We start from the raw sequence: 12,172 nt of genomic DNA on the forward strand, positions 1-12,172 counted from the left end.
AAAATGTGATATGAAAAATTGAATGGTCATGAATTATAGCCATTTATTTGCTTCTTGGCTGATAAACAACTTTAAATGCCTAATCATTTTTGAGGAATTGTGTGAGTTCTCTGTATATTCATAAAAGAGAGCCAGCTCCCTTGGAAATTCCCCAACCCTCTAAATTTTCTGGCCCAATTTATAAAAATAGCATGCTGTAACAGTATCAAAGTCATTGAAGACATTCAACTTTAGTAGGAATCTAGGGGGGGGAGTGGTAGATGTTTGAATAGGAAGGAAAGTCATGTAATTTTATTAAATATATATGTAGAGATAAAATATATTGTGAAAAATGAATATCTGTATGATATATATGTGATATTCCCTAGGAAGGATAAAATTGTCATTTTTTTTCAAATTCAATTCTTTATAAAAGAACATTGTTTTTAGAAAATAAACATCTAAAATGTTAATAGAAAGAATGAAATTATTCTAACCACCATCCAATATCCATTCTCTTCATCTTTTTTATAAAGAGAAGTCGAATTTATTTACGCTGGCTTTAGGCCTTTCCATTAGTAATCACTTCTTCAAATTCCCTTACAGTAGGGAAGATAATCGTATGAGGTTCAATTGTTCAAAAAAGGTGAAAGTAGAAGTCTATGAAATTAACCTACTCCCACATTCTGTCTAAATTGCTGACACATGCATATAAGTAGAACTGTTATCATGAGCTTGAAAAGACAAATGCCCAATCTGAGGTTAATAGAACAGGAAGCTAAAAAGAGATTGTGGAATATTAATGAGTTATTTCTCAGTCATTTTCAGTGTAACACCTATAAATAAATGCAATGGAATGCCACCCAGGTGGCCCCACCTCAAATAAGAGAGATACTCCTTCCCCCAGCTGCTGGAAGTAATGATACTGACAGCTAAATCTAATTCTGGGACTTATCCTCACCTAAAGTGAGCTGCATGGTCTAAGGCAAACTTCCCAGGACAGCTGGGATCCTGTCAGCAGATGATTTGGAGACGTGGTACAAAGTCCTACTGCCTTACTATGACTGGAAAGACAATCTAAGTTCCATGCCAGCTCTAATGCTGCCTTAGAATAAAAGAAGACCTTGATATGACTGCATCATAGTACAATTTTTCCTTCTGTCTAATCCTGTTCCCTTCGTACCATCTCCAAGTGTTGATCATGAGAGCATTCTGAAATAACTTTTCTGCATGCAAATCTCCTGCAAACCTCAGAGTTGGAAAACACTTAGGTTTAGAAATATGATTGTGATAGTGAAAGAAAAACATGTATTTAATAATCATCTGCTAACTTTCATCTTTCTAACTAAATGAAACAAGTGCTCACGGTGTAATTTTTTTCTAACTACAGCAAATTCACTATTATGCATAAACATTTTGATTATTTTAGTGTTTTTTAAAGGATTATATGTAACTGCAATTAGTTAAAGATTATAACTCAGGATGTAATATCATGTTTTAAAAATGAATTATATACTGCATAGACTAATAGACAAAAATAATTTTTACAAATTTTGCAAAACATTAGAAGTAAAAAGTGTTATTAATATCGATACTGTGTTATGTTAGAAATATTTTAGTGCAATAAAATAAATCCTGTTCAATCTATTATATATCATGTAAAAATTCTCACAAATTCTCTCTATCCCTGAGATCCATGTTTGGAATATTGTTTTTGTTTTTTTTAATGTACAAAATTAAAGCAATCTCTAAAACTTTTTAAAACATTATACAAATCAAACTACATTTAAATAATTAATGACATGGACAAAAGAGGTAGAGAGGTTAAAAAGAGAAACCATCTGAACAGTGTATGGATTTAGCTGAAATTAAAGAGGAATATGAAATAGATTAGGAACATGTACAGCTCTTCTATAGTTTCTTCCAAAGTAAGCAAAACTTCCTTCTAACAGAAAATCATTCTATGTTTTATAGACAAACATCTATTCTGGATTGTTCCAAAATAGATTTTTGTGACTCAAAGAAAAGTGTTTACATGAAAATAATTAATCCTCAACAATATATTTTTTCTTTTAGTGCTATCAGAATGAATACATCATTTGATATGTATTTCTTAAACAAAACAAACCAAAAAACTGACAGAACAGACACATCTCCACTACAAACTCTAATAAAGCAATAAAAGTCTTCTGCAAATGTTTCAGTGAAATAAAAATCTAAATTGAAATAACAAGTTAGGAAGAACTATTTCTTTTATCATATTTCCAGACAAAATGATTTGCATTAGTGGCCTCTTTTGTTTTCCCATTCACCTCAAAAGGATAACCGAGCATTTACTGACAAAATGAATGGATGATAAAGCAGATGATCACAGACTTCCTAAGAAAAACACGTTGTTGAGAAAAGAAAAATAATCTCACTTTTCTTACAAAAAGATTATAAAGTCTGGCATTGAGGCAAATGCAGTCTTCATTGCAATCAGTAAGCAATAATGGCCAAGTAAATATTTGTATTGTAATTTATTGTACCGATGGCTATTTATTAAATCACACCAAGGGATAATTTATCTCACAGTCAAAGTTAATTAAAACATCTGTTCACACTCCAAGGTAGGCTATGAATGATTAATTTGCTTGCATGACTCTTGTTTCTATGTACTTTTCTTTTTAATAAAATCAAAGATATTTATTAGGTATGACAGCATCTTAATTATTTCAATAAATTGATCCTTATAATAAAAAAAAAATCAAAAGAAGAAAGGGCTAAACATAAGCACTATTGCATAAAGAATAAATAACTTGGCAATTCAGGAAGACTTCCGCATTAGAGATAATCAGGACAGTCTGCTCATCGCATCAGCATCTCTTGCCACAGGACAAAAGCAAAGTACAACCTTCTTTATTTCTCATAAGAGAACCTGGTGGTTTTATTCCAGTAGGAAATGAGTCAATACAAATAAGATTAAAACCTTCTGAAATGTAGTTTGGGAGACATAAATATGGGGCTAAGTCAGGTACAAGGGCATTTTTATTTCAACTACTCGAAATTACTTTAAATTTTTATAGAGTTAAATTAGAATTTTCTTTGCAACTGGGTTATATTAGTCTGGAGATTCTTAACATATTCTGAAAATAATGTATTTAGACTTGCATACAGAAAATAACAATAATAATAATATACTTTATCTTAAGAAATAAGCTGAAAATAATAAGCTAATTTGCTGATTTATGATTTAAATATGTTAATACAGGTTATATTTGATATGCTTTCTAATCTATTAATGAATCAGGTTTTTTGAATGAATACATATTTTGGAGTAAATCAAATAATAAAATAATGTTTATTCTGTGAACTAAAATTTATGCATAACATATTAAACAGCAATAATGAGATAAAATTTATTTTAGCAAAGCCCTACATGTAAATTATACTGTGAAATTTGAAATCTTTGCCTATAATAAAGTTCAATATTTTTCAAAATCTGTTTAATCATTTTTTAATTTTCCTAAGCTTAAGATACTTCTCTGAGCATCCCTACTTCATATTTGTTTATTTGATTAAATACTATACTTTAAAATTAATGTGATCTTTACTACAAAGTAAAAACTCAGCTATCACATGTAATTAATTTACTTGTTAACTATTTGAACAACTTAAATAATCACTTGGAACTGACAGAACAGGTTGTATCTTGACATTAAATGTTAATGTAAATAAATAATTTCATTATATTTGATACTATTGGTTCAAATTTGCACAGGTATAGGTAATTTTATCGATACGCATGATAACTCTGACATTGGTTTTAATTATTTTTTTTTTGTCACAATTACTAAATGTACATTGTTTTAATTTATCCATCTATAGGAGTTTCCCCTATTCTCATTTCTACATACAGTTGTCAGCAGCAGTCTGGGGAAAAAAAATGCAATAATTTTCCATAAGTGCCCAGCCGAATTTGTGAAACTGACTTAAATGAATGCCTTTAAAATGGGAATGAGTACCTTAAGCCTTATGAAATTTGAATTAACATTAGTATAAAAACAGTAATTGGCATATATTTTTCATTTTCTATTTACAGTTTTCCACTGGAGGCCAGATGTAAGATTCTGTCCCTCCGTACAATAAAAAGGAGAACTTTGCTCAATTTATGATCTAATTAGTCCATCTTCATATTTATTACACTGGAGACAGTTTGTCTGACAGTGGAGAGTTATAAGGTAAAATCAGTTTGCAGTAACTGTCACCTCCTGTCCTTTCTCTGCTCCAGGCAACACGAAACTGAGGAAAGAGGAGAAAAGTATATACTGACCCCTCAGAAGTAAAGAAAACCATCTTAGGTTTCAAAGGAAATCCACAGTACTTATCTGTATTGAATTATTTTCATTTTATTCTGCAGTGTTTAAACAGAACCTGACTTTTTTGTTGTTCTCTATTTCTGAGCACTTCGATTATTATATAATTTAAATTATCAAGTGATATTCTGAATTAAAAATCTTTATAGATGTAATAACTGACAAAATATAGGGAAATTTCAATAATATAACATGTAAATATTAATCTATGACAGTGATAAGGGAGCATTGCCAGGTTAGGACCTATCTAAGGAAGATTTAGAATGTGCTGGATTGTCATTGCTAAACAGGCAACTTTTACAGCCCATAACAGATGGAAATGTTATTTAAGTATACGTCTGTAGCCCATATATAAAATTAGTTCTAGGACTCAACTTTGTTTTCACTGTGTGGTTTTTAAGATAAAAGATTTTACTGCAATAAGTTTTAATTTATTACATGAGGTATTCTGCCATATTGCATTTTTTTTTTAAATGGGATATTTCAATTTAATTAAACCAATTATAAGTCTTAACACTAGCATAAAGAACTCTAAGTTCCAGGCAAGGTTGGGAAAAAATAGAGATGTGCAATTCTTTTTCATAGCATCTTCCTTTCTTTTGGTATCTCACAGCTATAGATTAGGATGCTTAAATCAGTGGTGTAGAGTTATTAATTCTTATGTAATCTAGTGAATCATCTGCTGTGAATTCGGCCATGACTACATCTTATTTTTTAAATAAGCATTTAAATGTACTTGAAAGAGTTAGATGGTGACTACCTGATTCTTAAGATCCATATGCTAAACTTCTATTAAAAAAAAGAATATTTATGTCTTAAAGAAAAATATAAAGTCTGCAACAGTCTGTGGTTGCTTGCAGGAATTAAATAACCAACATTAAGTCTTTTTGAACTTTCTTCGCCTATGAAAAATTGTTAGAGGACTATTAAGTTAGATTTTTCAACATTTGACATTGTTCAGATTTTTAATTTTTCCTGCTCATATTTCAGAAGCATAATTAGTGTGTCAACATTAATATTCAAGTATTTCTTGTACCATATATTGTGCGGTTACCAAGTACGGGGCATTCAATAAGTCCCTCTCCATAGTACCTCTGGAATAAAACACTACCTCTGACAGTTTCCAAGTCATTTATTAATATTTTTATTCATGTCTATATACTTGTAAACTCTGAGAATATAATCTATATAGTACTCAGGCATATAAGTCAATTATCATCAAATATGGGGGTTTCATATTATAGTTATTCTAGCCAATATTAATGACAGTTTTTAGTAGTAAAGAAAGAATACAATTCCAATTCTAGAAATACTATCATACATATACATGTTTGTGTGTGTGTTCTTTTGATCTTGTTTGTGTGAAAGATCCCAATAGCTAGATAATATACATAGCATGATATAGACAGGAAATGAAGTAAAAATGGTAGAACTTCTTATAAATTTGATATATGTTAAATACAAGTTTATAGCAAAATCTAGCAGTATGTTCTATAATGCCCACTAAGATATATAATTTGAACACACAAATTGCTTTAATTCATAGTTTTGAAAAGTAGGGGGTAGCTGTGGTCTAGAGCAGTTATATTTTTATATACCAATATTTTAGAGAAATGTTATTTTGCATTTAAAGAAAGATGTCTCCCATACTTCAAAGCAATAATCTCAAGTTTTCATGGCTCCATACATGCATCTAAAATAAAGAATTTTTTGCAAGTGTGTTTGTTCACCTCAGCAAAATGATATAGGGCAATAATGAACAGTTGAGAAAGTACAGCACATCATTTAACACAATTCAATATTTCAGACTAGCTTGAAATGGAAGATGAAAAACCTTTTATTTCTAGAGCATAAACCTGTTTAGGGCTTATGGTCAATAAGTACAGATATATATCATGATTTATAGATCCTAACTGCTAAATTTTTATTTAAAAAACACTTCAAATAAATATATTTTCAAAATGAAATAACAAAACATATATTGCTAAATATATATAGCTTTAGCTTAAGTAATGATTGTTTGAAATAATAGATATCAAAGTTTAAGATATTGTTTTAAAATTTAATTCAAGAGTAGTTAAGCCAGTAATGCAAACTCTTGATCTTGGCCTACAAATCCCTTTTTGATGTTACTTTAGGCCATAGCACCAACAACATCACTACCATTCTCTGTCTGTATTTCAAACCCTCTGGCTCTAGTCCTATTTTTCCAACAATTAAGTTCATTCTCTCCCTCCCCTCTTTGCTCTTACTGCTTCCTTCATGTGGCATACTCTACCCCTCATGTCTTCAACTATCTCATTTCATTTGAACTCTCACTCAAATATCCCTGGATCATAGGAGGTTGCAATTATGACTACACAAAATGTTTGCCACTACATTTCTCCTACCCTATTCCATGCTTTATTTTGCTTCATCCAACCTAATATTATTGTTATGAACTGGATTGTGTCCCCCCCCCAATTTTTATGTTGAAGCCCTAACACCCAACATGATTATATTTGGAGATATGATCTTTAAGAAGATTATTAAGGTTAAATGAGGTTGTGAGTATGGGGCCCTAACCCAATAAGAGGAAGAAGAACTAGGAGTGTGTGAGAGGAAAGACTATGTGTGGACATATGAAGAAGGCAGCCATTTGCAAGCCAGGAAGAGAGCTCTCACCAAAAAGCAACCATGCCAGCACCTTGATCCTGGAATTCTAACTTCCAGAACTGAGAAAATAAATTCTTGTTTAAGCTCTATGGTAATATTTTATGGCAGCCCTAGTGGACGAATACAATTATGTTGTACCTTTGTTAACATCCATTTTCCTGCCATTAAAACGCAGTATAACCTTCAATAATGCAGTGAATTTTCCTATTTTATTCACCATTTTATATCCAATGTATGACACTCATTAATGATAGATGAGTAAATGAATAAATGAAAGAAATAACAAAATAAAAAAAAGTTTAGGCAAAACAGAAATAAACTCATAGCTAGAGAACAAACTGACGGTGCCAGATGGGATGGTGGGAGCTGGGTTACAAGGGTGAAGGGCACATTGACAGTTAAAAAATGGTCACAGGGATGTAAAGCACAGCGCAGAGAATATGGTCAATGACATTATAATAACTATGGGTGGTGTCAGATGGATACTGGACTTATTGGGGGAACTGCTGTGTAAGTTATACAAACGTCTAAAAACTATGCTGTACACCTGAAGCAAATATGATATTGAATGTCAACTACAATTTTAAAAAATTTGAAAAACATAAAAAAGAAAAATCATAAATTGAAAAAATGTTTAGGATACCTCTTATAATTCTGGGTTTTTCCAGGCTTCTTCAAGGTACAGTATTTTATTATCCTTTGAATACCTTTTTTCTGATCAATTCTGCTAGGCAGTAGGTGAGTTCTTGCAATTTTAAGCCATATGTATCATGTCCAAGAAAACCGCTTTTATTATTTTGTTGAAAATTTTCTTCTTTCCATTTCTTCTGTTCTCCCTTTCTGCAATACCTATTTAGATGAATGTTAAACCCCCTAAATTAATAATTAATGTCTCAACTGTTTCTTTCATATTACTCCTCTTTATTTGTTTTTATTCTATATTTGGGAGATTTCCTTGATGTTTTTCCTCTAGCACTTCTATTAAGAATTGTATTTAAACACTAACATTTTCAATATCTAAAAATTCATTCATAATTTCTTCTTTTCATAATAAGCTTATTTAATTTATGTATCCAATATCTTTTTGAATCTCTTTGAAACTGCTAATTAGAACATCTTTAATTTTTTTTCTATTTATTGATTTGGCTCTTCATTATGAAAGTTATTCATCTTTCATTTGGGTTGTTTTGTTTTTAAACTTATGGTTTGATTTTCCTTAAATATCTGATAAGTTCTGCTGTCCATTCATATTTACGAATGAGAACTTAAAATGTTTAGCATACGAAACTATGCGGATTTCTTCAGCAGTTGTGTTGATATATTTATACAGCAGGACTTTGCCTAACTTGGGAGTTTGACAAAGGTTTCTGTGTTTGTAAGCATGGTGTGGTGATTGGCAGGTTTTACTTATGATATAGAGACAGTGCAAAAAGGCTGGCTACCTCAGCTCAAATATTCTTTCTCTATTTCCATGTTTTACAAACATCTATAAATGTTATAGACTGTGGCCTCTTTACTGTCTCTGCTTTGAATGCCAGTCATTCACTTTAACTCTCCATCATCCCCAAATTCATCAAAATATCTGGCCTGATAATGTACTTCCATCCCACTCTCATTTACTAAAATGATTAGACATGGCCATATTTAATAAAATGTGGTGGAGGGTTATGCTCAATCTGCCCTATTAAATCCTATTTCTGAGTATTTAACTTTCCTTCAGGAAAGATCGAATCTTATTTTGATTGCAATATGTACAGATATGTTCCTCTTCTGAAAAAAAAAAAAAAATTGCTGACTCCTAAAGGTGAAATTAATGTACAGACCAAGTATCTTCAAGAAAATGATGCATGATGACTTTCTCTCAGGCTCTGCTTCTCCTAAGAAAAAGAAACGTGGATGCTTTTTGCTTTGGGAGCCCAACCATCATTCTCTATTCCTCTAAGAAATAATAGGGCATAAGTAAAGGGGCAGAAATTAAGGAAGGCAGAAAACAAGCAATATTCATGTTAAACGATTATCTTTTATCTTCTTGATTCTTTCTCTAGCCTAGGTATTATTGGAAATCAGAGTCTGAACATTTTGAAACTGACTACCAACACTGTTTTGGATGAAAGAAAAGCCAGCATTCCTTTCCTGTTCTGCCATTTATGGGTGAATCAACCTGAGTGAATGTTATTGTCCTCTCGTGAAAAAGAGAAATAATAACATCATTTACTTCAAAAGGGTGACGTGAGGATTAAATAAAGTATTGTTTGTAAAGTGTTTTACTTAGTGTCTTGGACAAATAAGTGATTAATAAATACCTATTACTTTTGCATGTCATCAGATACAACACTGTATGGAAACAAAGCAGTTATTTTATAACTGCCTATTGACTGGGGGAAAAAAAAAACACTGTTACATTCTTTGTATCTAATTAGGCAGTGGCTCAAAAATCACTGATGAGTGAAGCAAAGAAATGTAATGCCATGCTAAATCGATGACAATGCTCATATGGCAGTTGTGCTACACAATTAAACCCTTAAGCAGTAACAGGCTCCGTAACTCATTGAAAACTGAGGGATCTAGGTCTATGCAGCCAAAAATTCATCACATTTTTATTTTCTCTTCCTTCTGAGATCTTATTTAAATAAAATAAAAACAATTAACAGGAGTAATATCACAAGAATGAAAAAAATATGAATAGACAAATGATGGCATCAAATTTTTGGAAGATGAAGATGGAAGAATGCTGACCATTGAGGCAGAGTAAATGAATTCACATTGTAGAATAAATAAAACCAAGAAGAAGAAACTCATTTGCCAAATAGAATAGTAGGAAAAATTTGAACATAGGTAGTGAGGGCAGAAAATAAAATGAAGGCTAGAAATAGCGGTGGGGTGGAGTTGCTAAGTGCCTACTATGCAACAATTCTACCACCAAACACCTATATACAGCTTTATTTTATAACTGGGTAAAATATCTGAGCATATTCTCACAAGTGTGAGGCATAGATCATGGCAACTCTAGGTAAGCTCTGTGCGTAAGTTTCTCATAACCATTTATCAACTCTATAATGTTATGTGCTAATTGCCAGTATCAATATCCGACAAAGAGTTTTTAATTATTTTATTTTCCTACTTGCAGGTGAGAACTGGTGGGAGAATAGCTATAAATATAAAATAGCAAAGAAAATCCAGTCATTTACTTAGAAAAATTTAAGCAAATCTCTCATTTTTGAAGATACATGGGCAATCAAGCATCATGATATTCTGGGGAGAAAAGAAAAAACAGATAATTTAGTGGAGAATATTAAAAAAGTTAAATATTTAGCAAGACAATTCAGAGAGTAAAACATAACAATGTCCTTAAAATTATACTGTCCTCAAATTCAACCATATTTTACCTACAAAGCACAGCAAGAGGCCTGGAAAAATGAACAACTGGAAAATTGAACAGAAAGAACTCCTAAAATTAGCAAAATAAATAAATAAAATACAGCAATACAGCAGTTGGAAGAAAAATGTCAAGAATATTGCTCTGGGCATAGAATAAAAAGCCAAATAAGCAAAACTATTGAGAAAAAAATCGACATAGAAGACAAAATTGAAGAATAATCAGTATCAGTTAAAGAGAGAGAACTGTAGAATAATACAATTGTTTTTGAACCAAAATATTGATTATCAGTGCAGGTACTAACTACAAAGCAGGAGATTAAAAAAACAATGAAAGAAAATGAAACCTGCATTTAATGCATTTTTATGATTTTTAGAAATTCCAAGTTTTGGAAAATGGCCTAAAGACTTAGAGAAAGAAATCTAGTACCTTTACACTGTGAAGTAAATAATAATAGCATTATACTTCTCATCAGAAACTTGGAAATTGGAAGAAGATGGAAAAAGCAGTTTGAATTCTAAGGGAAATTATTTACAAAGTAAAATCATTAATAAATCTAAATTGTCAAATAAGGATGAAAATGAAAATGAAGGTACATTCATATTTTAAGGACTAGTCTGGGTTTAATCTAAAATGTGACAGTGAAAAGCAAGAGAGATATAGGACATACTGAGACTGGTCCATGATTTTATTTATGACAGCACGCCAAGTAAGTAATGAGCCCAAATTACTTTGGTAAACTCCAGAGCAAGTGCTATCAAGAATGGAGTTTGAGAGATTGCAAGTGTGACGTAAATTCTTTGCCACTTCCTGCATTTATCTTCTTTATAATATAACATTATTTTGCCCTTCCTCCATGGGAGAACTATCCTGCCCAGCACTTGTCTATGAGCTCCGCCATGAGAACTGTTTTGGTCAATGGGATGTAGGTAGATGTGACACAACAGAGGCTTGAAACAACTTCACATCAAATCTTGCTCTCTCCAGTGTATGACCATGCCACCCTGAACACATCTGATCCCATCTGATCTCAGAAGCTAAGCGGGGTCGGGCTTGGTTAGTACTTGGATGGGAGACCACCTAGGAAGACCAGGTGCTATAGACGTCAAAAAAAGAAAAAAAAAAAAATCTTGCTCTCTCCAGAACTGCAGGTCAACTTCAAAACCTATTACAAATGTGTAACTGTTCCAGAAGGAGAAGAAAGAGAAAAGATAGAAGAAATCAGAAGAAATAGTTGAAATAATAATGACCAAATTCCCCACCAAATTAATAATATTCACTATACTAGAGACCAAGAGAGCTCAGAGGAAGCCCAGCAGAATAATAAAAAAATAAATAATCGAAAAAAACAAACACACACCCAGGCATATCATATTCAAACTGCAGAAAACCAAATACAGAGAACATCTTGAACGATGGAAAAATAAACAAAAACACAAAGACAAAAATTACGGAGGACTTGTCATCAGAAACCGCACATTTAAGAAAGTGGAGTGAAATATTTAAAGTGTTCGGGGAAAAAATCCTAGAATTTTATATCCAACAAAATTGTCTTTAAAAGAGGAGAAATAATGTCTATCTAGAAAATCAAAAATGGAAACTATGTATTGCTTGCAAACCTGTCCTGCAAGAAATGATAAAAGAAACTTCTTGAGGGGAAGGAAAATGAAATAGATTGGAAAACGCAGATCTATATAAAGACAAAGAGCATCTTAAGAGGAATGAATGAAGGTAAAATAAAATCCTTTTTTATTTTAAGAGATCTAAAAGATAACTTTTTAAAAAAATAATAAGAGTAACACTATGT

General features: G+C 31.6%; 1 non-coding gene across 1 annotated transcript; it reads left to right on the forward strand.

Annotated features, from left to right (window-relative positions):
• The first annotated feature begins 11,351 nt into the window (after positions 1-11,351).
• LOC112475891 lies at positions 11,352-11,470 on the forward strand. The gene has a single exon (XR_003044910.1). It is a non-coding gene; the product is annotated as a 5S ribosomal RNA (ribosomal RNA).
• Positions 11,471-12,172: the final 702 nt, after the last annotated feature.

This window comes from Pteropus alecto, unplaced genomic scaffold, assembly GCF_000325575.1.
Source record: "Pteropus alecto unplaced genomic scaffold, ASM32557v1 scaffold152, whole genome shotgun sequence".
In the NCBI taxonomy this organism is placed as follows: domain Eukaryota; kingdom Metazoa; phylum Chordata; class Mammalia; order Chiroptera; family Pteropodidae; genus Pteropus; species Pteropus alecto.